This window comes from Oncorhynchus nerka, linkage group LG9a (assembly GCF_034236695.1).
Source record: "Oncorhynchus nerka isolate Pitt River linkage group LG9a, Oner_Uvic_2.0, whole genome shotgun sequence".
Taxonomy (NCBI): Eukaryota; Metazoa; Chordata; class Actinopteri; order Salmoniformes; family Salmonidae; genus Oncorhynchus; species Oncorhynchus nerka.
Window position 1 is genome coordinate 36,655,110 of NC_088404.1, and position 24,634 is coordinate 36,679,743.

Below are 24,634 nucleotides of genomic sequence, written 5' to 3' on the forward strand. Positions count from 1 at the left end.
TGACACCCAGTGGAAGCCACAAGAATTGCACCCTGGGAGCTCATTTACAGTATGCCCTTATACTGGCCATTAAAAGAGCATGGTCTCTCAAAAAATAAACATTTCTGGTTGGTTTTTCTTTGTATTTTCTCCTACCATATCTATTGTGTTATATTCTCCTACATTATTTTAACATTTCTACAAACTTCAAAGTGTTTTCTTTATTTTATAGTAAATTGTTGTGCTTATCCTTGCTTCAGTGGCTGAGCAACAAGCAGTTTACTTTGGGCACGTCATTCAAGTGGAAATGGAGAAAAAAAAGGGGCCACGCCCTAAGAAACAGGATGCATGTTTTGGAGTATATTTTTTTCTGTATAGGCTTCCTGTCATTTAGGTTAGTATTGTAGAGTAACTACAAACAACCACAACCACTAAACTCTGTTACTGTTTTAAAATCACCATTGGCTTTATGGTTAAATCCCTGAGCAGTGTCCTTCCTCTTTGGCAACCGAGTTAGGTAGACAGCCTGTATCTGTAGTGTCGGAGTATTGATACACCATCCAAAGTGTAAATAATAACTTCACCACGTTCAAAAGGATATTCAGCATCTGCTTTTTTGTTTTATGACCAATCGGTGCCCTTCATTGCGAGGCATTGAAATACCTCCCTGGTCTTGAATCTGTGCTTGAAATTCACTATTTGATTAATGGACCTTATAATAGGTCATTGTATGTGTGGGGTAGAGAGATGGAGTAGTCATAAAACAAATCCTGTTAACCACCATTATTAAAGACAGAATGAGTCCATGCAACTTATTATGTGATTTGCTAACACATTTTCACTCCTGAACTTATTTTTTGTTTCGATAACAAAAGGGGTTGAATACTTATGGACTCAAGACATTTTCAGCTTTAAAATGTTTTATTCATAAAATAATAAAAACTTCTACAAAAAAAATTCCACTCTGACATCATGGGGTATTGTGTATGTATATAAGTGACACAAAAATTCAATTTAATCCATTTTAAATGTAGGCTGTAACACAACAAAATGTGGAAAAGGGGTGTGAATACTTTCTGAAGGCACTGTACGTGCAAATACACAGGAATTGCAACAAACAATTCTAAAAATCTACCTGCAATAGAACATGCTGGAAAATATGATTATGGGCATGGATTTTAGCAAACATGAATAAGTAATTTTACTCAACAAGCTTGATCAAATTCATCTCACGTAGAGCAGAGTTCGCTGAGTAAACAAACTAACACATTATCTCAAATTCTTATCCTTTTGATGTCCAATCAGAATAAAGCTGATTAAGCAATTGGTTAAGTTGACTTTTTTTACAGTGTAGGTTTAACTAGGCTACAGTATGAACTGAGACCAATGAGATTAATGGCGAAATGTTGGTAACTGCATCATTCTTTTCCTTTTATACAGAGAGATTCCATTGACATACACTATCACAAACATGGCATATCTCAATTGGGTTATTCATATAGATGACAATCTCAAAAGAGCAGATTTGACAATTTCTAGTATAGCGCTTATGTTTGAATGGTACATATAGGGGGACGCACAATGTGAAGCCGTTCTTAGAACTGAGGAACCCAGAGAGAGGGAATGATGGTATAGAATAGAGGAGGATGTGTTAGTGAGGCCATACAGCATCATGTCTCTTTTCATGAAAAATACATTGGATCTTGGATACTGAGAGGGGATAGATAAGCCATAGGGCTTTTGTAACTTACTGTAAGGGTACATAGTATTCTACTTAATAATCTGTGTCTCTCCATACGAGTGCCTGTATTGAGATGTCATTATAGAACGAGATCTAACATTATCAGGGCAGGAAAGAGTATGAGAAGCAGCTTAGTTCTGCTTCAAGTTGTATCCATCTTACTTTTATATATAACATTTACATATGTAAACCGAATTATCAGAATTATCAAAGTACATAGGTACGTTATCCAATGTCGTGCTTAGGAAGAGTTATAACAGAATGTACAGCTAGCTCACATGATAAGCCTTTATCAATACAAACTCAATACTACTTGCTGATGCACTTGTGGACAGAAACACATTAGGAAAAGCTGGCATAAGCACATTGAAAACACTTTGATGAGAATGATTTATCTACTGTATTTGCAGTGGTGGAGTTTATTACAGTGCCAGTACCATTAATGTGACACCACCACCATCAGCGCAGAGACCACTGGAGCAGTGCTCTGCCAAGCCTGCCCTTTTCCACTAGCTACATCAGAATGGGTAGACAGACAGGCAGTTAATTGTTTATAGCTTTGGCCTATAATAACTTGACCGGCCTCAGTGAGGCCCAGCTCACAGCTGTGAGGGGAAAGATCCCTGACAGGGATTCGCCTACACTATCAGATGGCCTCCATTGTCCAGACGAGTGGAGCTGAGAGGAGCCTGCCACACCATACTTCAAACTGTAGCTAACAAGGCTGAGGATAGGTTACGCTCCAGAGGTCTGGACAAGCCAGAGGAAGAGTATTACAGAGTGTACAGGAAAACATTTCCCCGGCCCTCTCTCTCTACTAGTTACCTGTCCAAAATGGTAATCATTAACGTAACTTTTGGATTATTATTTTTTGCACCGACTGTCTTGCACAGGCTCGATGTACACTCACTGGACTCGAACCACACACTCAGACATACTACACCGACTGTCTTGCACAGGCTCGATGTACACTCACTGGACTCAAACCACACACTCAGACATACTACACCGACTGTCTTGCACAGGCTCGATGTACACTCACTGGACTCGAACCACACACTCAGACATACTACACTGACACTCCAACACACAAACACAAACACAAAGCATATTGATGCCACACACATACAGTGCATTCAGAAAGTATTAAGACCTCTTAACTTTTCCCACATTTTGTTACATTACAGCCTTATTCTAAAATGTATTATCAATCTACACAGAATAACCCATAATGAAACAGGTTTAGGCATTTTTGCAAATGTATTAATAAAAAATAAAGTGATATACCTTATTTACATAAGTACGCTTTGCTATGAGACGAAATTGAGCTCATGTGCATCCTGTTTCCACTGATCATCCATAAGATGTTTCTTCAACTTGATTTGGAAAGGCACACCCACCTGTCTATATAAAGGTCCCACAGTTGACAGTACATGTCAGAGCAAAAACCAAGCAATGAGGTCAAAGGAATTGTCCTTAGAGCTCTGAGACAGTGTCCAGGCACAGAGAGCTGACCAAGAACCCAATGTTCACTGACAGAGCTCCAGAGATCCTCTGTGGAGATGGGAGAACCTTCCAGAAGGACAACCATCTCTGCAGCACTCCACCAATCAGGCCTTTATGGTAGAATGGCCAGACGGAAGCCACTCCTCAGTAAAAGGTACATGATGCCCCACTTGAAGTTTGCCAAAAGGCACCTAAAGGACTCTAGACCATGAGAAACAATTATCTGGTCTGATGAAACTAAGATTGAGGTCTTTGTCAAGCATCATGTCAGGAGGAAACCTGGCACCATCCCTTCGGTGAAACATGGTGGTGGCAGCATCGTGCTGTGGGGATGTTTTTCAGCAGCAGGGACTGGGAGACTAGTCAGGATCGAGGGAAAGATGAATGGCGCAAAGTACAGATAGATCCTTGAAGAAAACCTGCTCCAGAGTGCTCAGGACCTCAGACTGGGGTGAAGGTTCACCTTCCAACTGGACAACGACCCTAAACACACAGTCAAGACAATGCAGGAGTGGCTTCGGGACAAGTCTCAGAATGTCCTTGAGTGGTCCAGCCAGAGCCCGGACTTGAACCTGATCGAAAATCTCTGGAGACACCTGAAAATAGCTATGCAGCAACTCTCCCCTGACTGAGCTTGAGAGGATCTGCAGAGAGGACAGAGATACTCCCCAAATACAGGTGTGCCAAGCTTGTAGCGTCATACCCAAGAAGATTTGATGCTGTAATTGCTGCCAAAGGTGCTTCAACAAAGTACTGAGTAAAGGGTCTGAATACTTATTTAAATGTGATTTAAAGAAAAATGTAATACATTTGCAAAAATGTGTAAAAACATGTTTTTGCTTTGTTGTTACAGGGTATTGTGTGTAGATTGATGAGAAAAACAATAATTAAATACATTTTTGAATAAGGCTGTGACGTAACAATCCGAAGGCACTGTAGATATCAATAATAAGTGATATCCATATTGCTTGTAGACCATACCACTGCGGTCATCCTTACCTCCAAGCATTTATTCAAGTTGGATAATCTTTGGATGCCTACAGCAGTCGCACCATTGGAAGACATAGCTTGGACTGTAGCCTACAAAAGCCTAATCCTGCTCTTTTCCTGTAACCCATCAAACGTATTTGCTGTGTCATCATAGGAACTTGTGGTCAGACATGCTCAGGAGGAACTTAAATTTGCACCTTTTTAAAATTCTGATTTACATGTCATTGAGAAAACAGAATGGTGTCAAATACTTTTCTGAATTTCTAAGTAATCATCTAATCTGATTACAATATTTCTGCTGGTAACGTAACGGATTACAGTTACAGTTTTTTTGTAATGTGTTACCCCTGTGTATACTTTTAAGTCAGTAGTTCCGAAAGTAGCGCTCATGAGCCAAAAGTGGTCCCAGGAAATGGCGTACTATGTCACATACTGTATGTGCAGATACGTGCACCACGTCATTGCTCTCTGTCTTGCTCTGCTGTGTGTGCATCTGCTGTCACTCAAATGGTGAGGATCTGAAGCTCATTGGCTAGAACTTTAATTGCTTGGGGGCTGGCCCACATGGGGGAAAACGGCATAGCACAGCTTCCAGCTGTGGCTAATTGAGGTACATTTGGCTTCGTGGCTAATTGAGGTAAAACAGTAATTCTGCTCATAGATTATGCATGTATGAACTACACATTGACACATTCAGCCCAAAGTGTGAGATTTAAAAAATACTTAGTAGTCGCCAAAGTTTCCAGGGGGCATATCTTTAAAACTTCCACATCTTGTGAGGCAGGGCACAGAGTCCCATCCCCTCCAGACACATAGCAGGATTCTTTAATATCTCCATTTAGATATGATATTTCCATGTGATCTCCTTCCCAGTGCCCTGAGAGCAACACAGACAGACAGGAAATAAAACCAATGTTACCTCCCTGGGCCTGCGTGACTTTATTAGCAGCAACAAATATGATTTAGGTCAGACAGGACCCAAAACAAACCACAGCAGACAGACAGGGTGGATACTGGGCAATTTCGCAGAAACATAGTAATGCTGAGGACTCTTTTTCGCTTTAAAATGTATGCCAACCAAAAACCATTGAATGCGAAGTTTAACAACAACTATATGCGGAGGTTTACTTTAATAATTGCCACCGAAAACATTCCTAAAACTCATTTACTTGAGGAACAGTGAAGGTGCAAAGTTTGGCAACAGAATGACAGTAAATTCTCCCTCTTATGTTTGCACGTTTTCTGTTAACTGTTAAATATCTACTATAAATTAAGATTCAAAGAGATCTACAGAAAGAATGAGGTGTCAGCTATGATATGAGTTTGAAAATCTCTCTTTTGGTTATTGAACTACAGTAAGTGAAGTGGATCAACACCCGGTAACAGAATGACATCATGGGTACTTGATCTGTTCTATACAGAAATGCAAAATGTTGAATGTTATTCTCTTCATGGTGATGTATCCTGAATAGGTACAAAAAAAAGGTAGAAAAACATAATATTCTCTTATGCATGTTTAGTTATTATTCTACACACTGGTATTATTCTAATGAGCTCTGCCCTCAAACAAGACCACATTTTGTTGGTGACTACTATGATTTCCCATTGTGGCAAATTCAATTGCAATCATTCTGCAACAGATTTTTGGGTGAATCTGTTACCGTTTTAATCCCTTAATAATTCATAAACAAAATTGTTATCAGTAAAAACACTAACTAAATGGTAGGTCTACCTTTATGTGTTACTTTTGTGAACTTTCATAATCCTTCCTCCTCATGAGAGAAATTAGAAAAATTTAAAGTTTTTATTTTAACCCCCTTTTTCTCTCCAATTTCGATCTTGTCTCATTGCTGCAACTCCCCAACGGGCTCGAGAGAGGCGAAGGTCGAGTCATGCGTCCTCCGAAACATGACCCGCCAAACTGCATATTTTAACACCTGCTGGCTTAACCCAGAAGCCAGCCGCACCAATATGTTGGAGGAAACACTGTGCAACTGATGACCGGTGTCAGCCTGCAGGCGCCCGGCCCACCACAAGGAGTCGCTAGAGCACGATGAGCCAAGTAAAGGCCCCCCCCCCTGAGATACAGCACGGGATCAAACCTGGGTCTGTAGTTTCGCCTCTTGCACTGCAATGCCTTATATCACCTCCTGAGTGGCGCAGCGGTTTATGGGGTTTTGGTTACAGAATGATAAGACACAAGGAAATATTTCTAAAACTTACATAAGGCAAATCATTTCTGCAAAACTAAATATACAGGGGCCTTTACCTCAACATTATTATGTTTTGATGTATTTCTAATACCTTTTAAGACTTTTTCAAGTAGATTTTCTTTCAAGAACCCTGAAATCAAAGCCTTTGTTTATTCCACATTGGGATGGACGGAAAATGCCTTAATTAACCCAAAATATAGACTCTTTGCTTTCATTTGACAGCAAATTTGAAATTATATCAGATGTTGGTTATCCTTTTACATGGAAAATAACTGCTGCTAAATGTTAGGATGTTCGCAACAATAATATAAGACTGATGCTTAGCCACAACTTTACCAGCTTCAGGCAACCCACTCCAGACTGGGTGTTTTTTTATCTCAATTATAGCAAAATACATCATGGTTACTCCAAATTGTTTTGTATGTGTCCCTTTAAAAGTGAGTACAGAATGTAGAGTACTTGTAACAGCTCTCTAAACCACAGAGGGTACAGGACATATAAATGAATCAAACAAATACAAATAACATGGTCAAATATTCAAACTGAGCAGAGCACTCAAATAATACTTTTGAACAAAATATCCAAAATCACCATTTACATGCTCAGACAGATATGTGAAATGAGCCATTAGGAACTGTGCCATAAAAGGCATCAAGAGTCTCTTTCGATCAAGTTCTACATTTCTAATCATCTTTGAAAAGATAACTAGAAGTTGGGCACATCTGGGGAGCAGCTGTTGCCAACCCGGCCCGGCCGTCTTTAGAGTTCAGTAGGTTAGCAGCCTTCTGGAGAGACACCATCTAATCCCAAAATAGAGATTCTGTTGAAAATGAAACAAAAAAGGGTCACAGGGCCTGCCCCCCCTGCTCAATGCAGAAATACACCCCCCTTCCACTCTCACCCCCTTTTCCTGGAAAAAAAGAGATCCCAAATGATTAGTTGTGCCTTCCCATGGGACAGGAAGGATGCAGGGGGGGGGGGGTGGGTGGGTGTAATTAAATTAGCCTCTCAGCTCTGCACCAGGTCTGAGCTGTGAAGGGAATCAAACATATCCATCTCACTGGGGTAGATTATTTTACATTATACTGGATCTAGTCTACACAGCAGCCGCTTAGGCATGGGTCGGGGCCCACCCAATGGGGAGCCAGGCCCACCCAATCAGATTGAGCAAAAAAAAGCTATCTACTTGTCAGTGTTCCAAATGGGCAGAGGTGGGTAGTATCCTGCTACAAGTAACGCGTTCCATGTACTTAAATACATTTTTTCTTGTAGTGGCACAACTGAGGGGGAGGGGAAATGGGCCAACCAAGAAAATAAAACACCCTTCAAAGTGTAAAGGAGCTGTTCGGAAGAGGAGGAGGATGGAGGGTAAATACTACCTTGGCAGGAAAAAGATGATGGAGTTGACTACGGCAATTGATATCTGCACTGTTTGATTATTTTTTACTTATATGATTCTTACCCGAATACCTATTTTTACGTTTAATTCCATGCTGTAATGTGTCCGATTTGCATACAAGTAACATGATTGATAGTGACATTTCGATATTGTAGTTTGACTGTTGTAACACTTACCTGATCCTCCTTGATATTTAATTTTGAGTGAAAAAAATGAAACATCACACTTGGTGTAAATCTTTTCAGTATGCATTCACCATCACATGTACTTGAAATTAGTGACATTTTTTTTCCATTAATGCTATTGAAATTTTGAATAAATTTCACATCTCGAGTAGCATTGACCTTTTCATTAAATTGAGCACATTGATCGATATTAAAATCAACTTTGAATAAGACTGTAATTGAAAACTGGACAGCCTAAGGACTGACTTTAATGTCAGTCTTTATTGGAGACTACCTGTGCTGGAGGACAACTGCAATTTAGTATTTTTATTAGGATCCCCATTAGCTGTTGATGATGCAGCCACTACTCTTCCTGGGGCCCACAAGATGGTGCTGGCAGGCTTAAAGAATAAATTAATGTCAAATCAGTTGCACTAAGTTGTTGACTACGGTCACCTGTAGTTGTAAAAAATGACCAAACAAGATTTTAACCACTTAAGTAGTTTTCTGTCTGGATACTTTTTTTTTAACCCTTACTTGAGTAATTTCTTAAAATCTGACCCTTTTTTTCTTATATTTTTTGCATAAAATTACATCAACTAGCCTGTAGCTCAGGACCTGAATCAAGGATATGCATATTCTTGAAACCATTTGAAAGGAAACACTTTGAAGTTTGTGGAAATCTGAGATTAATGTAGAGAATATAACACATTGGATCTAGTAAAAGATAATACAAACAAAAAAAACATGCTTTTTCAATTTTTTTTGTTCCATCATCTTTGAAAAGCAAGAGAAAGGCCATACATTGAGATAGGATTCTGTGTAATTTAGATTTTTTGTCCACAAGATGGCAGTAGTGTGTGTGCAAAGTTTCAGACTGATCCAGTGAAGAATTACCTCACTACATAATATTTTGTATCAGGTCTGCCAGGAGTTTCCCCAAATGTGCCGAATTGGTCAATTTATATATTTTCAAGTACATAACTAGAGAACATACACAAATCCTATGGTAATAATAAAAGTATGTTTACACACTTCCAGGAATGTCATGAATGGATCATTAGCTTCTCTACAGAAAAGACACTAACCTTCACATATTTAGATGGCCAGGCGGGGTGGGTGTAGAGCCAGAGACAGCAGTGGGGTTAAACTATAGAACCCAGTTCCTACATTTGAATATATAAAATAGATTTTTTTCAAACAAAACTATACTAAATTTTATCTCTGGGAACCTCAGGATGACAAATCAGAGCAAAATTACTGAATGTAAGTACCTTATTTACCTTCAGAGGTGAATGTATCAAACAAGTTGCCATGATAGTGTTTTGTTGTTGTGCACTATCCTCAAACAATAGCATTGGTATTTTTTTCTGTAATAGTTACTGTGAATTGGACACTGCAGTTAGATTCACACACATTTAAGCTTTCTGCCCATATAAGACATGTCTATGACCCGGAAAGTTAGCTGTTGTATACAACGTTTTCTAGTCACACTATCGCATATTGAGCAAAAACTGTACCGGTTTAAGGACACCGATCCCGTAGAGGTTTTACTTGAGTAACAGTAATTTAATTTAAGTACAGATTTTCAGTGCTGTTCCCACCACTGCAAATGGGACCTTAGTGAATTTACCTAAACATGCACACACCATCAGATAAAATTCATAGCAAGCAGTGCAATGGAATGACCATTCACTTTGGCCACCCCATGCACCATGTGATGGGTGGCCAAAAATAACTGAAAGCCACAACCCCAATAACACATGAATTTGACTGCATTGGTGGATACTGTATGTCACTATGCTTCTATGGCTATATACACACACAATGCCACTGCCTACTTAATTTGTTCATTTAGCAAACAAGACAGCTCATAATCCAGAGCTTTTATCAGTCAACACACATATTTTCGCTTTAACTCAACATTTCTCAGCCTCATGACAAAAATGTGTTGAATAGCATGTGATTAGCTAATCAACTGCACATTTTCCTCTCTGTAGAACTGCAGGAAGTTAGCTGTTCTATTGGCCCACCCAGATTTCTGCAGGCCCACTCACCAACAGATTTCTGGCTACGCTACTGGTACACAGAGGACCACTGACATCAATGTCACAGGCAATGGTGGTGAGCATTAAAGCCAGTCTGACATACTGTAGATCCCTCAGGTGGTAAACACAAGCTTTGAAAAACTAAGTTCTGGCACCTTGACAACCTAAGCCTGAACTTGGTACACTGACTAAATATGTCTTGTGAAGGTGAACAGATTGCATGCTGCAGCCATCAAAGTACAGAGCGAACTGCCATGGCCCCTTTGTTGTCGCATGACAAGATGGTAAACCTCCAGCACAGCAGCTAGCTTCCTCCATGTGTCAGTAGTAGAGCTAGCTCGCGCTCTTTCTCTCTCTGTCTCTCACAGGTGTGGCGTTCAAACGTTGCTCAATTGGTATGAAGGCACCTAATTTTGTTCCATAAAAACATTCCCCACACCGTTACGCCACCTGACACTGACATCAGCATGACTCAACAGGAACCGGGATTCATCGGACCAGGTGATGTTGTTGCACTCCTTAATTGTCCAGTGTTGGTGATCGCATGCCCACTGGAGGCCGGCCGCTTCTGAGATACTTGAACCGGCGTGCCTGGCAAGACGATCATATCATGCTCAAAGTTGCTTATGTCACTCGTTTTTCCCATTCTAATATTCAATCGAACAGTAACAATGCCTTGTTGCCCGTCTGCCTGCTTTATATAACAAGCAACTGCCACGTGACTCACGGTCTGTAGGAGCTAACCATTTTCACGAACAGTGTACCTAATAAACTGACCAATAAGTGTATATCAAATGGGGAGACAAACCAAGTGTTCATAGTGATGGTATGACCTTTGACCTAAGACTGGCACACACAGCTGGTCAGTTTTACATGACACTTTCTGGCCATGCTGGTCATTTATGAACATTTGAACATCTTGGCCATGCTGGTCATTTATGAACATTTGAACATCTTGGCCATGTTCTGTTATAATCTCCACCCGGCACAGCCAGAAGAGGACTGGCCACCCCTCATAGCCTGGTTCCTCTCTAGGTTTCTTCCTAGGTTTGGCCTTTGTAGGGAGTTTTTCCTAGCCACCGTGCTTCTACACCTGCATTACTTGCTGTTTGGGGTTTTAGGCTGGGTTTCTGTACAGCACTTTGATATATCAGCTGATCTAAGAAGGGCTATATAAATACAATTGATTTGGCCCGGAACGAGTCAGGCTTTACAGGAGCCATCCCCTGGGGATGGCAGAGGAAAGCCTGTCCGCCCTGTGTGGCCCACCACCCACCACTGGGTAAAGGGCCATCTCAAGTCTGTGGAAACTGAAGACTCACATGGGACAGACTGCAGCTGCCATGCATCAAACAGAACAGATGGTAAAGGTGGCAAGAAGTTAACACAGTATCATCTTAAACCTACACACAGCATACCCATTTGGGTACTAGACAAAAAGTGCTTGCATTTACTTTTTTCTATTAATAGATTGTTTTTTAAAGTAACTCTTCTGACTACACCTTGCATTGCCAGTCGGCTGCTGTATATTAGATGAGTCGTTCCACCAATGCGGTGCTTTTTGAGAAGTGTAACTTGATTTCATGAGGAGCACATGTTCATCCTTATAAATTCATCTTAAACATTTCTTAATAGGTTAAATATAAGAAAATGCAATGACAATAGTATGTACCTATTAGGGGCCAAATAAAGAAACAGGGTTGACCGTAAGAGTGCTGACGATATCTTAAAATAGCCATAAATCCCCTTGTGAAAGGGGGAATGGAAGCTGAACAGGGAGTGGCAATTGAATGCAAGCTTCAGTGTTGTTAACATTTCTAGCCTGTCTATCTATACGTAACAGGGTTGGTGTGTTATGCTCGGTCTGCTCAGTTTTTCACCACAAAACACCAGCAAATGGCCATAAAGAGTAGAACCAATTATATACACTAGGATTTGACTATTACACGTTCAATGTTTCTTTTGCAAAAAATATTTGAAAAGGAATAGCTTCACCTTCATAACGAGAGTTCAGTTGACGTAACAGGGTTGACCTTAAAATGAGTGACATTTATATAAATCACTAATCACGTAGATAATAGTCTTCATAAATGTCTGTCAAGGGAACAAAATAACTGGGACTTTACAATGATGAAAACCTGGAGACATTTTGGGGTTAAGTGGGTTAAAATCTTCCTAGAAGTCATAGAATGTACATAGAGGCACATGTCAAAATGCTGAATTTTAGCACTTTAGCAAGTCATAATAAATTATATCTACAGTGGGGCAAAAAAGTATTTAGTCAGCCACCAATTGTGCAAGTTCTCCCACTTAAGAAGATGAGAGAGGCCTGTAATTTTCATCATCGGTACACTTCAACTATGACAGACAAAATGAGAAAAAAATCTGGAAAATCACATTGTAGGATGTGTGTGTGCCATAATTTGCAAATAAATTCATTAAAAATCCTACAATGTGATTTTCTGGATTTTCTTTTCTCATTTTGTCTGTCATAGTTGAAGTGGGAGAACTTGCACAATTGGTGGCTGACTAAATACTTTTTTGCCCCAATGTAATTGATTGAATTTTCCATGTCGTCTATAGTAAAGGGAACTTCATTTAATATAACAGGATTTTATATTGGTACACAATCTGTACTTAAAACATCAAAAGTGCACAAAAGGCACTCATTTCGTGGAACAGCCCAGACATTGTCTTCTGGAGAAAACCCTCCAGACAACCTCAGTAGTTTGTGCATTGCAGGCTGTGCATTAGAAAGCAGTGGTAATGTTTATTGGTACAGTAACAGAGTAAACTGCTGTGTGAACAGGCTCTCCACAGTGACAGCTACCATACAGACACCATGCCATTTTCACTATGTCCACTGATGCTGTTTTTAGCACACTGCTCTGCTGGACACAAGCATTTACTCTGACATGGTGGATATCTACAGTGAGGCAATGGTTGGTTGCTGAATTTACCTTTTTATGCCCTTTACTTAAAGCTTCATTTATTTTCGTCCTTATTATTATTATTATATAATCTTTAAATATTACATTTGAGTTTGGGTACATTACAAAGATTGAGAGAGAGAGACAGAGGGAAAGAGAGAAGGGGGGGTATGTAACTTATGATTAATTCAAAGCCATGATTGAATGCATGCAGTGATGAACAAAAAAATACATTAATGAAAAATGTCTTATGATGAAATAGCATTAATCATAGTACCTGACATATCCCTGTACCCATCTCAGCTCTCAAAACCCTACAATGAGAGTATGATTGCACTAAGTCAGTGTCTTACTGTAGGTATTGGAATTCAACCTTTCCTACCCATTACAGTTGCATCCGCAGTCGCATCTGCACTTCGGTCTGCAGGTAGTATAACTTTTCATTACATACATTTCATTACATTTCATTATAGTACAACGGTTTGATTTGTCTAATCTTAGCAATTTCTTCTTAGCTAGCTACATAGCCGTCTTTGTATCAAAGATAATTGCGTAATTATCGTATTTCGTCGTCCTAACGTATCTGCCCAGCAGCTAGCCAGCTAGCTAACGCCCACCGTCTACATAGCTAGCTACATAGCCGTCTCTGTATCAAAGATAATTGTGTAGATAATTGTGTAGTCTAGAGCGATTTTCTAGGTTACCTAGCCAGCTATTGTCGTTCTTTTAACGCAACGTAACGTAATCAACACTGCTAGCTAGCTAGCCAGCTAGCCCCTGAATCAACAACGCAGCCAGCTATTTGTCGTCCTTAACGTAGGAGACACTGCTAGCTAGCCAACAGCTAGCCAACATCTACCGATTAGAACTCAACAACCCGGTCGCATTCCGCCTCGCTCCACAGGTAGTATCACATTTTCATTTCATTTCATTACAGTACAACGGTTTGATTTGTTTGATCGTAGCTAGCTACATAGCTAGCTACATAGCAGTCTCTGTATCAAAGATAATTGTGTAGTCTAGAGCGATTTTCTAGGTTACCTAGCCAGCTATTGTCGTTCTTTTAACGCAACGTAACGTAATCAACACTGCTAGCTAGCCAGCTAGCCCCCGAATCAACAACGCAGCCACTGCCAGCTAGCCTACAAAGTCAACAACGCAGCCACTGCCAGCTAGCCTACTTCAGCAGTACTGTATCATTTTTTTATCATTTTAGTCAATAAGATTCTTGCTACGTAAGCTCAACTTTCTGAACATTCGAGACGTGTAGTCCACTTGTCATTCCAATCTCCTTTGCATTAGCGTAGCCTCTTCTGTAGCCTGTCAACTATGTGTCTGTCTATCCCTGTTCTCTCCTCTCTGCACAGACCATACAAACGCTCCACACCGCGTGGCCGCGGCCACCTAATCTGGTGGTCCCAGCGCGCACGACCCACGTGGAGTTCCAGGTCTCCGGTAGCCTCTGGAACTGCCGATCTGCGGCCAACAAGGCAGAGTTCATCTCAGCCTACGCCTCCCTCCAGTCCCTCGACTTCTTGGCACTGACGGAAACATGGATCACCACAGATAACACTGCTACTCCTACTGCTCTCTCTTCGTCCGCCCACGTGTTCTCGCACACCCCGAGAGCTTCTGGTCAGCGGGGTGGTGGCACCGGGATCCTCATCTCTCCCAAGTGGTCATTCTCTCTTTCTCCCCTTACCCATCTGTCTATCGCCTCCTTTGAATTCCATGCTGTCACAGTTACCAGCCCTTTCAAGCTTAACATCCTTATCATTTATCGCCCTCCAGGTTCCCTCGGAGAGTTCATCAATGAGCTTGATGCCTTGATAAGCTCCTTTCCTGAGGACGGCTCACCTCTCATAGTTCTGGGCGACTTTAACCTCCCCACGTCTACCTTTGACTCATTCCTCTCTGCCTCCTTCTTTTTACTCCTCTCCTCTTTTGACCTCTCCCTCTCACCTTCCCCCCCTACTCACAAGGCAGGCAATACGCTCGACCTCATCTTTACTAGATGCTGTTCTTCCACTAACCTCATTGCAACTCCCCTCCAAGTCTCCGACCACTACCTTGTATCCTTTTCCCTCTCGCTCTCATCCAACACTGCCCCTACTCGGATGGTATCACGCCGTCCCAATCTTCGCTCTCTCTCCCCCGCTACTCTCTCCTCTTCCATCCTATCATCTCTTCCCTCTGCTCAAACCTTCTCCAACCTATCTCCTGATTCTGCCTCCTCAACCCTCCTCTCCTCCCTTTCTGCATCCTTTGACTCTCTATGTCCCCTATCCTCCAGGCCGGCTCGGTCCTCCCCTCCCGCTCCGTGGCTCGACGACTCATTGCGAGCTCACAGAACAGGGCTCCGGGCAGCCGAGCGGAAATGGAGAAAAACTCGCCTCCCTGCGGACCTGGCATCCTTTCACTCCCTCCTCTCTACATTTTCCTCTTCTGTCGCTGCTGCTAAAGCCACTTTCTACCACTCTAAATTCCAAGCATCTGCCTCTAACCCTAGGAAGCTCTTTGCCACCTTCTCCTCCCTCCTGAATCCCCCTCCCCTCCCTCCTCCTCTCTGCAGATGACTTCGTCAACCATTTTGGAAAGAAGGTCGACGACATCCGATCCTCGTTTGCTAAGTCAAACGACACCGCTGGTTCTGCTCACACTGCCCTACCCTGTGCTCTGACCTCTTTCTCCCTCTCTCTCCAGATGAAATCTCGCGTCTTGTGACGGCCGGCCGCCCAACAACCTGCCCGCTTGACCCTATCCCCTCCTCTCTTCTCCAGACCATTTCCGGAGACCTTCTCCCTTACCTCACCTCGCTCATCAACTCATCCCTGACCGCTGGCTACGTCCCTTCAGTCTTCAAGAGAGCGAGAGTTGCACCCCTTCTGAAAAAACCTACACTCGATCCCTCCGATGTCAACAACTACAGACCAGTATCCCTTCTTTCTTTTCTCTCCAAAACCCTTGAACGTGCCGTCCTTGGCCAGCTCTCCCGCTATCTCTCTCAGAATGACCTTCTTGATCCAAATCAGTCAGGTTTCAAGACTAGTCATTCAACTGAGACTGCTCTTCTCTGTATCACGGAGGCGCTCCGCACTGCTAAAGCTAACTCTCTCTCCTCTGCTCTCATCCTTCTAGACCTATCGGCTGCCTTCGATACTGTGAACCATCAGATCCTCCTCTCCACCCTCTCCGAGTTGGGCATCTCCGGCGCGGCCCACGCTTGGATTGCGTCCTACCTGACAGGTCGCTCCTACCAGGTGGCGTGGCGAGAATCCGTCTCCTCACCACGTGCTCTCACCACTGGTGTCCCCCAGGGCTCTGTTCTGGGCCCTCTCCTGTTCTCGCTATACACCAAGTCACTTGGCTCTGTCATAACCTCACATGGTCTCTCCTATCATTGCTATGCAGACGACACACAATTAATCTTCTCCTTTCCCCCTTCTGATGACCAGGTGGCGAATCGCATCTCTGCATGTCTGGCAGACATATCAGTGTGGATGACGGATCACCACCTCAAGCTGAACCTCGGCAAGACGGAGCTGCTCTTCCTCCCGGGGAAGGACTGCCCGTTCCATGATCTCGCCATCACGGTTGACAACTCCACTGTGTCCTCCTCCCAGAGCGCTAAGAACCTTGGCGTGATCCTGGACAACACCCTGTCGTTCTCAACTAACATCAAGGCGGTGGCCCGTTCCTGTAGGTTCATGCTCTACAACATCCGCAGAGTACGACCCTGCCTCACACAGGAAGCGGCGCAGGTCCTAATCCAGGCACTTGTCATCTCCCGTCTGGATTACTGCAACTCGCTGTTGGCTGGGCTCCCTGCCTGTGCCATTAAACCCCTACAACTCATCCAGAACGCCGCAGCCCGTCTGGTGTTCAACCTTCCCAAGTTCTCTCACGTCACCCCGCTCCTCCGCTCTCTCCACTGGATTCCAGTTGAAGCTCGCATCCGCTACAAGACCATGGTGCTTGCCTACGGAGCTGTGAGGGGAACGGCACCTCAGTACCTCCAGGCTCTGATCAGGCCCTACACCCAAACAAGGGCACTGCGTTCATCCACCTCTGGCCTGCTCGCCTCCCTACCACTGAGGAAGTACAGTTCCCGCTCAGCCCAGTCAAAACTGTTCGCTGCTCTGACCCCCCAATGGTGGAACAAACTCCCTCACGACGCCAGGACAGCGGAGTCAATCACCACCTTCCGGAGACACCTGAAACCCCACCTCTTTAAGGAATACCTAGGATAGGATAAAGTAATCCCTCTCACCCCCCCCTCCTTAAAAGATTTAGATGCACTATTGTAAAGTGGCTGCTCCACTGGATGTCATAAGGTGAATCCACCAATTTGTAAGTCGCTCTGGATAAGAGCGTCTGCTAAATGACTTAAATGTAAATGTAATTACAGAACCATATAATAAAGTAATAAGGTCTGAGGAGATATGGTATATGGCCAATGTACCACGGCTAAGGGCTGTTCTTATGCACAACGCAACACGGAGGTCATGGACACAGCCCTTAGCCGTGATATATTGGCCATATACACCACACCTCCTCGGGCCTTATTGCTATTATAAACTGGTTACCAACGTAATTAGAGCTGTATAAATACGGGTTGTCATACCCGTGGTAGACGGTCTGATATACCACAGCGGTCAGTCAATCAGCATTCAGGGCTTGAACCACCCAGTTTATAGATTGATATAACTAAAACGTTAACCTTTTTTCCCACTACTTTCATAATTTCTCATTATTGAATGCATCTGGCACCAAAGTAAGTAGATCCTGACAGTGTAAATAAGATACTTGTAACAAATTGATAGACAGAGCTTTAGTGTCTCTAGCGAATTCCTCTCTTTTCATATAGGACATGTGGAAAGAGCTCAAAGCGACGCTGTGGCTGCTTCATCCCATAAATATTGCATAGTGAAAGAGCAGATTATCACACACAAGAGGATGCACAGGAGACAGAGTGTAAGCATGGACATGATTGCAGTGGGAATTGAGGATGAAGCTATTTAATTGGGACATGTTCATGGTGCTGTGCTGGGAGGTTAAGAACACTAGAGAGGTCATCATTTCCCAGAACAGGTCTGCTGTTATGTTACACGGTGGAAATGCACAGCTCATAGAGCTCAATACATTGTGCTGAACAGTGCATGAATGCAGTAGTTCTCTGCTTTATGATGAAAATGGTCAAAATGAAAATGGTTTTGTTTTGATGATAATCAATAATGGTATTTATGGTTTAAAATGCAATAAATCATCTATAAATAACAAGTATCTACCATAGAAGCTGCACAGTTTCTAACAAGCATGTCAAATAAATGTCACAAACAATAGCCATTGGGGAGCACAATAGGAGGCAAATCTACAGTCTACACTGAACAAAAACATAAAACACAACGAACATTTCTTGGATCAACACTTTACATGTGGCGTTTATATTATTGTTCAGTATAGAATGTAGAGTAATATGATATGCAGGCGTTGTTGAACATTAGCTCCAAATAATCAATCTCTTGCTCCTACATCGGTCAGAAGACTAGAAGAGTCCCATGCTTCTGTGGATATAGGCCTACAATATACTGACAGTATAGTACAATACTGATCTTAACCTCCTTAACAGCTGTTGTGATTCTAACTCAGATCATAGTTCAGTAATGATACAGCTAATCCTACTGTACCAGAGATGCACCAAATACACAAGCAGGTTCCTAGAAATTAACACTCTATCCAGTTCCTTAGCTACACAACCAATTGAGAGGAGTGTGGTGCCGCTAACAGCCTCTGGCTATACGGATGGAGGGGATAAGTAATAGGAGTGCTGAATTAAATCAAGACCTGCTGTGGGGGCTCCTGCTCGATCTAGGAGTCCTGTTGACACAATTAGAGACAGAAAAGCACAGAACACAAAGTACTCAACACAGACAAGCTGCCAACCAGCTCTTCAGTGTACTGTGACTGTCAGACCCAAAGCTTAAACAAAACAAGGCAATGCATGCACTTTTGTTAGAGAGGGAAGACCACACAGTGACGACAACTATGATGAAAACCAGAGCTGGAGTGGTAGCAACGAACAAGCTGAACACTCCAATGTCAGAAAATAGAAACTATTGCTAAATTAAATACTATTTCACAGCAAATGTAATATTTTCATGATATGTGAATTCATTGCTTATAAATATTTAAAAAGGTCTCTTTCATTAGTCACTGTTACAGATGTGATACTAGATATCATTTCCCCAGTGGGTAACCTGAGAATGGCTCCGACTTTAAGACAAGGTTACTGATGATATGCTGAATGCACAGGACTAAAGCAAGGCATTCACTCAACACAGCTTCTAACAGCCAAGTGCATTTCCTTCCCAAATGTAAAATAATTTGCTGCCAAAGCGGCCCACGCTCCTCTCTCCCTGTGAGGCAAGGTTCTGACGCTGTAGCCATGAGCCAGAGCAAAGTGGCTGCCTGGCTGGGCTGGTCTGGGGAAGACACAGGGCTCTGGAGAGGAGGGAGAGAGGGCTGGAGCCTGTAGGTGTCACTGGGTCAGCAGCACGGTGAGCAGCACGATACAGACGACCTTAAGTAGAGGACAGAAGTATTTTCAGTGGTGCTCTATAGACAGTAGGGTCGTCTCCTGCAGACAAATAAGATGAGATCAACTGTGCAGTTCAACAACAATATAATTGTGTTGTTGGTTCATTTGTCGTTCTATTTCAATCCAAGCTCCCTGCTCCCCCAGCCCTTGGCCTCATCTGTTGTCCAGTGAGTCTGCATTTAAAGTCATTGGCCAACTGCCATCATGACACACTAACAGTGGGATGATTTTCAAACTATACATTATTTACATTTTGCCAGTCTGATAGACAACGTCATTTAGAATAGAGAGAACTACTTTAATTAAAATGAATCAAATCTAACTGACTATGTCGAGGAGGTATACTGGTCTGACATATTGAGCTCTGATATTTCATCAATACGGATCGATGAGTGGCTCGATCAGCAGTCTTAGCATCCCACTCCTATGGATCCTATGTGGTCCTGTGAGAGACTGCCAACACAGAGAACTCCCAGTATGCTGATGTAGGAAGGGGGGCAATGCCATCAGGACCCCACAGAGCTTGCTGCTAAAATTGAGTGATTTACTCAGGAAACAACATGATGATTTGGGAGATTTTCACTAAATGTAATCCATTGAATGGTCCTTTGGAGGAAGGATTGCTGACATACAGTACCAGTCAAATGTTTGTACACACCTACTCATTCAAGGGTTTTTCTTTATTTGTACTATTTTATACATTGTATAATAATAGTGAAGACAAAACTATGAAACAACACATATGGAATCATGTAGTAACCCCAAAAAAGTGTTAAACAAATCAAAATATATTTGAAGTAGCCACCATCTCATTGATGACAGCTTTGCACACGCTTGGCATTCTCTCAACCAGCTTCATGAGGTAGTTACCTGCAATGCATTTCAATTAACAGGTGTGCCTTGTTGAAAGTTATTTTGTTTGAGCCAATCAGTTTGAGCCACCATCAGTTGTGTTGTGACAAGGTAGGGGTGTTATACAGAAGATAGCCAAGAAAGAGGGATGGAGAAAGAGGGATGGAGTGCTGCATCAGATGACCTAGCCTCCACAATTGAGATGGTTTCACAGCAGAGTGAAGAAAAAGCAGCCAACAAGTGTTAGGTGAACAGTTTGTCAGTGCAGTAGATCAGTATGTGGTCTAGTTAGTGGCTCCATAATTGACCACATTGATTCTGTGGCCAGATACTCAATAGTACTCATTCAAATCGTTAGTGGTGGAAACAATCATATAAAACCCTGAGGAGCATCAGTTGAACTTTTCAACTTTCATCCTTTTCACATGCAGTTGAATAGAAGACATCTCATGATCCTTACCACAGATAATAGATTTCCCTGTAGGGGAAGCAGAACCAAGTCCAAAGGCATTCCTTTCCTTTCCTATTTTGATCAAGCTTTTCCCATGAGAAACTCTCTATAAGTATTGCCTATCTAGTAACAATCAGAATATTTATAAACAAACACACACACACATTAACAGCATGTTAATAAGTATCCCTCTGACCTTGATATATATATATAAATAAACTGGGTGGTTCGAGCCCTGAATGCTGATTGGCTGAAAGCCGTGGTATATCAGACTGTATACCATGGGTATGACAAAACGTTTATTTTTACTGCTCTAATTACGTTGGTAACAAGTTTATAATAGCAATAAAGCACCTCACAGGTTTGTGGTATATGGCCAATATACCACGGCTAAGGGCTGTGTCCTAGTACTCCGCATTGCGTCGTGCAGAACAGCCCTTAGCCCTGGTATATTTGCCATATACCACACACCCTCGGGCCTTATTGCTTAAATACATACCAATGATGACTGCATACAATACCATGCATAATTACTGTCAAAACCTAGTTTAAATGAAATGACAGTTTGCAGTATTCAATTCTATAAAATATCTGAATACTGAAGAAATGCTTATCAGAAAGTAATTCACTCAGTTCCCAACCATCCTCCAAGGCCGAATAGAAACTTAACAATAATAAAGCTTTCCCATTTTCAATATTAAATTGGACCTTTCACATTAGAAGCTCACCTCAAGATACCATACATACATACTGCTATATTCAAATTTACTTCAATGTATTACACAAAGAGAGAACACATTTGCGAGAACACAAACATGGAACCTAAGCCAAACAGGGCGTTTGAGGGAACATATCCAAATGTTGTCACATTGGCCGCTGGCTCAGACAGGCACCCTGTTTGACCCATAGATGAGCAGGCTGGCAGCATGGCACATACCAGTGTCCTGACCTGAGCCCTACCAAACTGGAGTCAGTCTACTGACCCATTTGTCATATGGCTGCCATGGCAGAGTCTACCACAGCTCCAATTACTACTGTCACTGCTATACATACAGATGATAACATGTTTCATAACCGTCATCTAAAGCTGCTTCATTGTCATGCCACTCAAAAATATCTCTAGAATAATCCGAAGAGCAAAGACCGTCTTTATTGAAATGCAGATAAAATGCACTTAAAAGGTGTAGATACTTTTTTCCATTGTGGTTCTTGTTAACAAAATACATAATGCATAAATTAACAACAAATTAAAGATGGAAGAATGGAATTAAGGCAGTTAGGAAATGTCAGTATATATATTTTGTCACCTTTATTTAACCAGGTAGGCTCGTTGAGAACAAGTTGTCATTTACAACTGCGACCTGGCCAAGATAAAACAAAGCAGTGCGACACAAACAACAGAGTTACACATGGAATAAACAAACATACAGTCAATGACACAATAGAGAAAATAAGTCTATATACAGTGTGTGCAAATGAGGTAAGATAAGGGAGGTAAGGCAATAAATAGGCCATAGTGGCAAAATAATTACAATTTAGAAATTAAACACTGGAGTGATAGATGTGCAGAAGTTGAATGTGGAAGTAGAGATACTGGGGTGCAAAGGAACAAAACAGATAACAGTATGGGGATGAGGTAGTTGGATGGGCTATTTACAGATGGGATATGCACAGGTGCAGTGACCTGTAAGCTGCTTTGACAGCTGGTGTTTAAAGTTAGTGAGGGAGATATGAGTCTCCAGTTTCAGTGATTTTTGCAATTCGTTCCAGTCATTGGCAGCAGAGAACTGGAAGGAAAGGCGACCAAAGGAGGAATTGGCTTTGGGGGTGGCCAGTGAAATAAACCTGCTGGAGCGCATGCTACGGGTGGGTGCTGCTATGGTGACCAGTGAGCTGATATAAGGTGGGGCTTTACCTAGCAAAGACTTATAGATGATGGCTTGAGTATGGCTTGAGCGGAGGGCGCATCGATGGTACAGTACAGCCAGGGAGAAAGTCAGTCTGTCAGACAGGCCAAGAGCGTTTCATCAGGGCCGATTGCCTTGTCTGACAATCCCAGTTCCCCCATAGCAGCCGCTCCTCCATTGGTAGCTGATCCTCCATTGCCGACAGCGTAGCACCCACCTGAGTGATGCTTCCGCTGCAGTAAAGTGCCAGAAAATCAACCACACATCAGTAGTGTTCAGAAACAGTCCCTTGTCTCTCTAACATCTCAGACTCCGGTAGCAAGATGTTGTTCCATTTGACTGTAGCTATGCATCATCAATAATATCTAAGTAAGAGTGAAAGTGGAGGTGGATTGCTCAGCTGTTGTGTAGAGCGAGAGAGTGACCTCTTAATCACAGGAACATTCTTTCTACTGTACTTGTCCTTTAACTCTGTAAAAGACCAGGACTTCCCCTGGAAAAAAAGAAGCTCTGACACACTGTGAGAGAGCAAGTGAGGGAAGTGATTCTGGAAAATGTGTATTTGAGGAATGAGGAGGGAATTATTCCAACAATGAGCCCCACTCAGTTCATTCCTCCCAGGAGACAAGGCGAGTTCACTTACTTCATTCCAGTCAACATGCATAGATCATTCTAGAAAATGCCATAGAAAAGTCACATGGCATTATGCACCATAATCTAAATCTAGTGGATAGAATAATATCGAACCAAAGAAACATTAACTGTCTCTCACTGTCTAAGTAAAATAATGTCTTGCTATTTAACCTGAACACACACAGACCCCCCCAACAACCACCCAAGCAAACATCCATACAGATTTAACTTAATTAAAAAAACATAAACCTACTCTCCAATCCTTTCACTGCCACTGGATCAAAGGGAGAGTTCATAGTACCCACTGTTAGTCATCGCTAAACCCATCCACCATGCTAGAAATACATATTGTTGAACCCAAGAAGAAAAAAATAAGATGGCTACCTTGTGTTCCTTAAAAAACAGGCATGCCCTACAGAGTCTGATATGCTGTGGCCATATAGAGAGCAGTAAACAGCACGTAGCACATCTATTTCAGTTGAAAACAGAGAACACAAAGGCAGGGTCAGAGCTACAGTAGCACAGGGTGTGTTTCAGTTTCCAACTCCCACACACTCTCTGATGACTCCAAAACCCTCACTTCCCCAATCCCTTACTTCCCAAACCTCTGACTAAACATTTCCTGGGGAATTCCGTCCAGGAATGCTATGTTAGTGACGGAGCAACTGCAACAGCTGGGAGGAAAACTACTTTCTAACGGATGACAGGGAAACATAGGCCTTCTCTCACACACTGTTAACAGCAGCTTGTCCTCTTAACTGGCACTGTGCAGTAGATCAAGAACGACTGACTGTTTCTAATGAACCTTTGACTGAGTGACCTTTGTCACTATGATGATATTTATTTTTTGACAGCTTTTTTCACAGATCTACATATTATTTTTGCAACAACAAACAAAAAACTCTCCTATTGATGTCTAAGCACATTGGCCTTGTCCCACATATTTCTCCTTAAACTTACATTGAGCTTCAAATATGTTTGACTGATGGGATCCTGTCCTTCCTCTATGACCCGGGAAATAGCCAATGAGAATCAGAATGGCTCTGCTGGAGCAGAGGCCTTCTTTAAAGGAAGTAAACACATGGGTAATTAATTGGATTCATTAAAGCCTTTTGATCATGAGTGATGAAGAGAGAGTAGTATAGTTCATTACAGTCATTAGCACCTGTTTATCTAAAACACATGCCACAAAATGCATTAATTTGCCAAAATTAAAATGTAAA

At 42.2% G+C, this 24,634-nt stretch overlaps 1 protein-coding gene across 1 annotated transcript in view; it reads right to left on the reverse strand.

The window, feature by feature from the left end:
* LOC115134248 (talin-2-like) overlaps nt 1-24,634 on the reverse strand; it is a 149,202-nt gene that overhangs the window by 114,631 nt on the left and 9,937 nt on the right. The window lies entirely within an intron of this gene.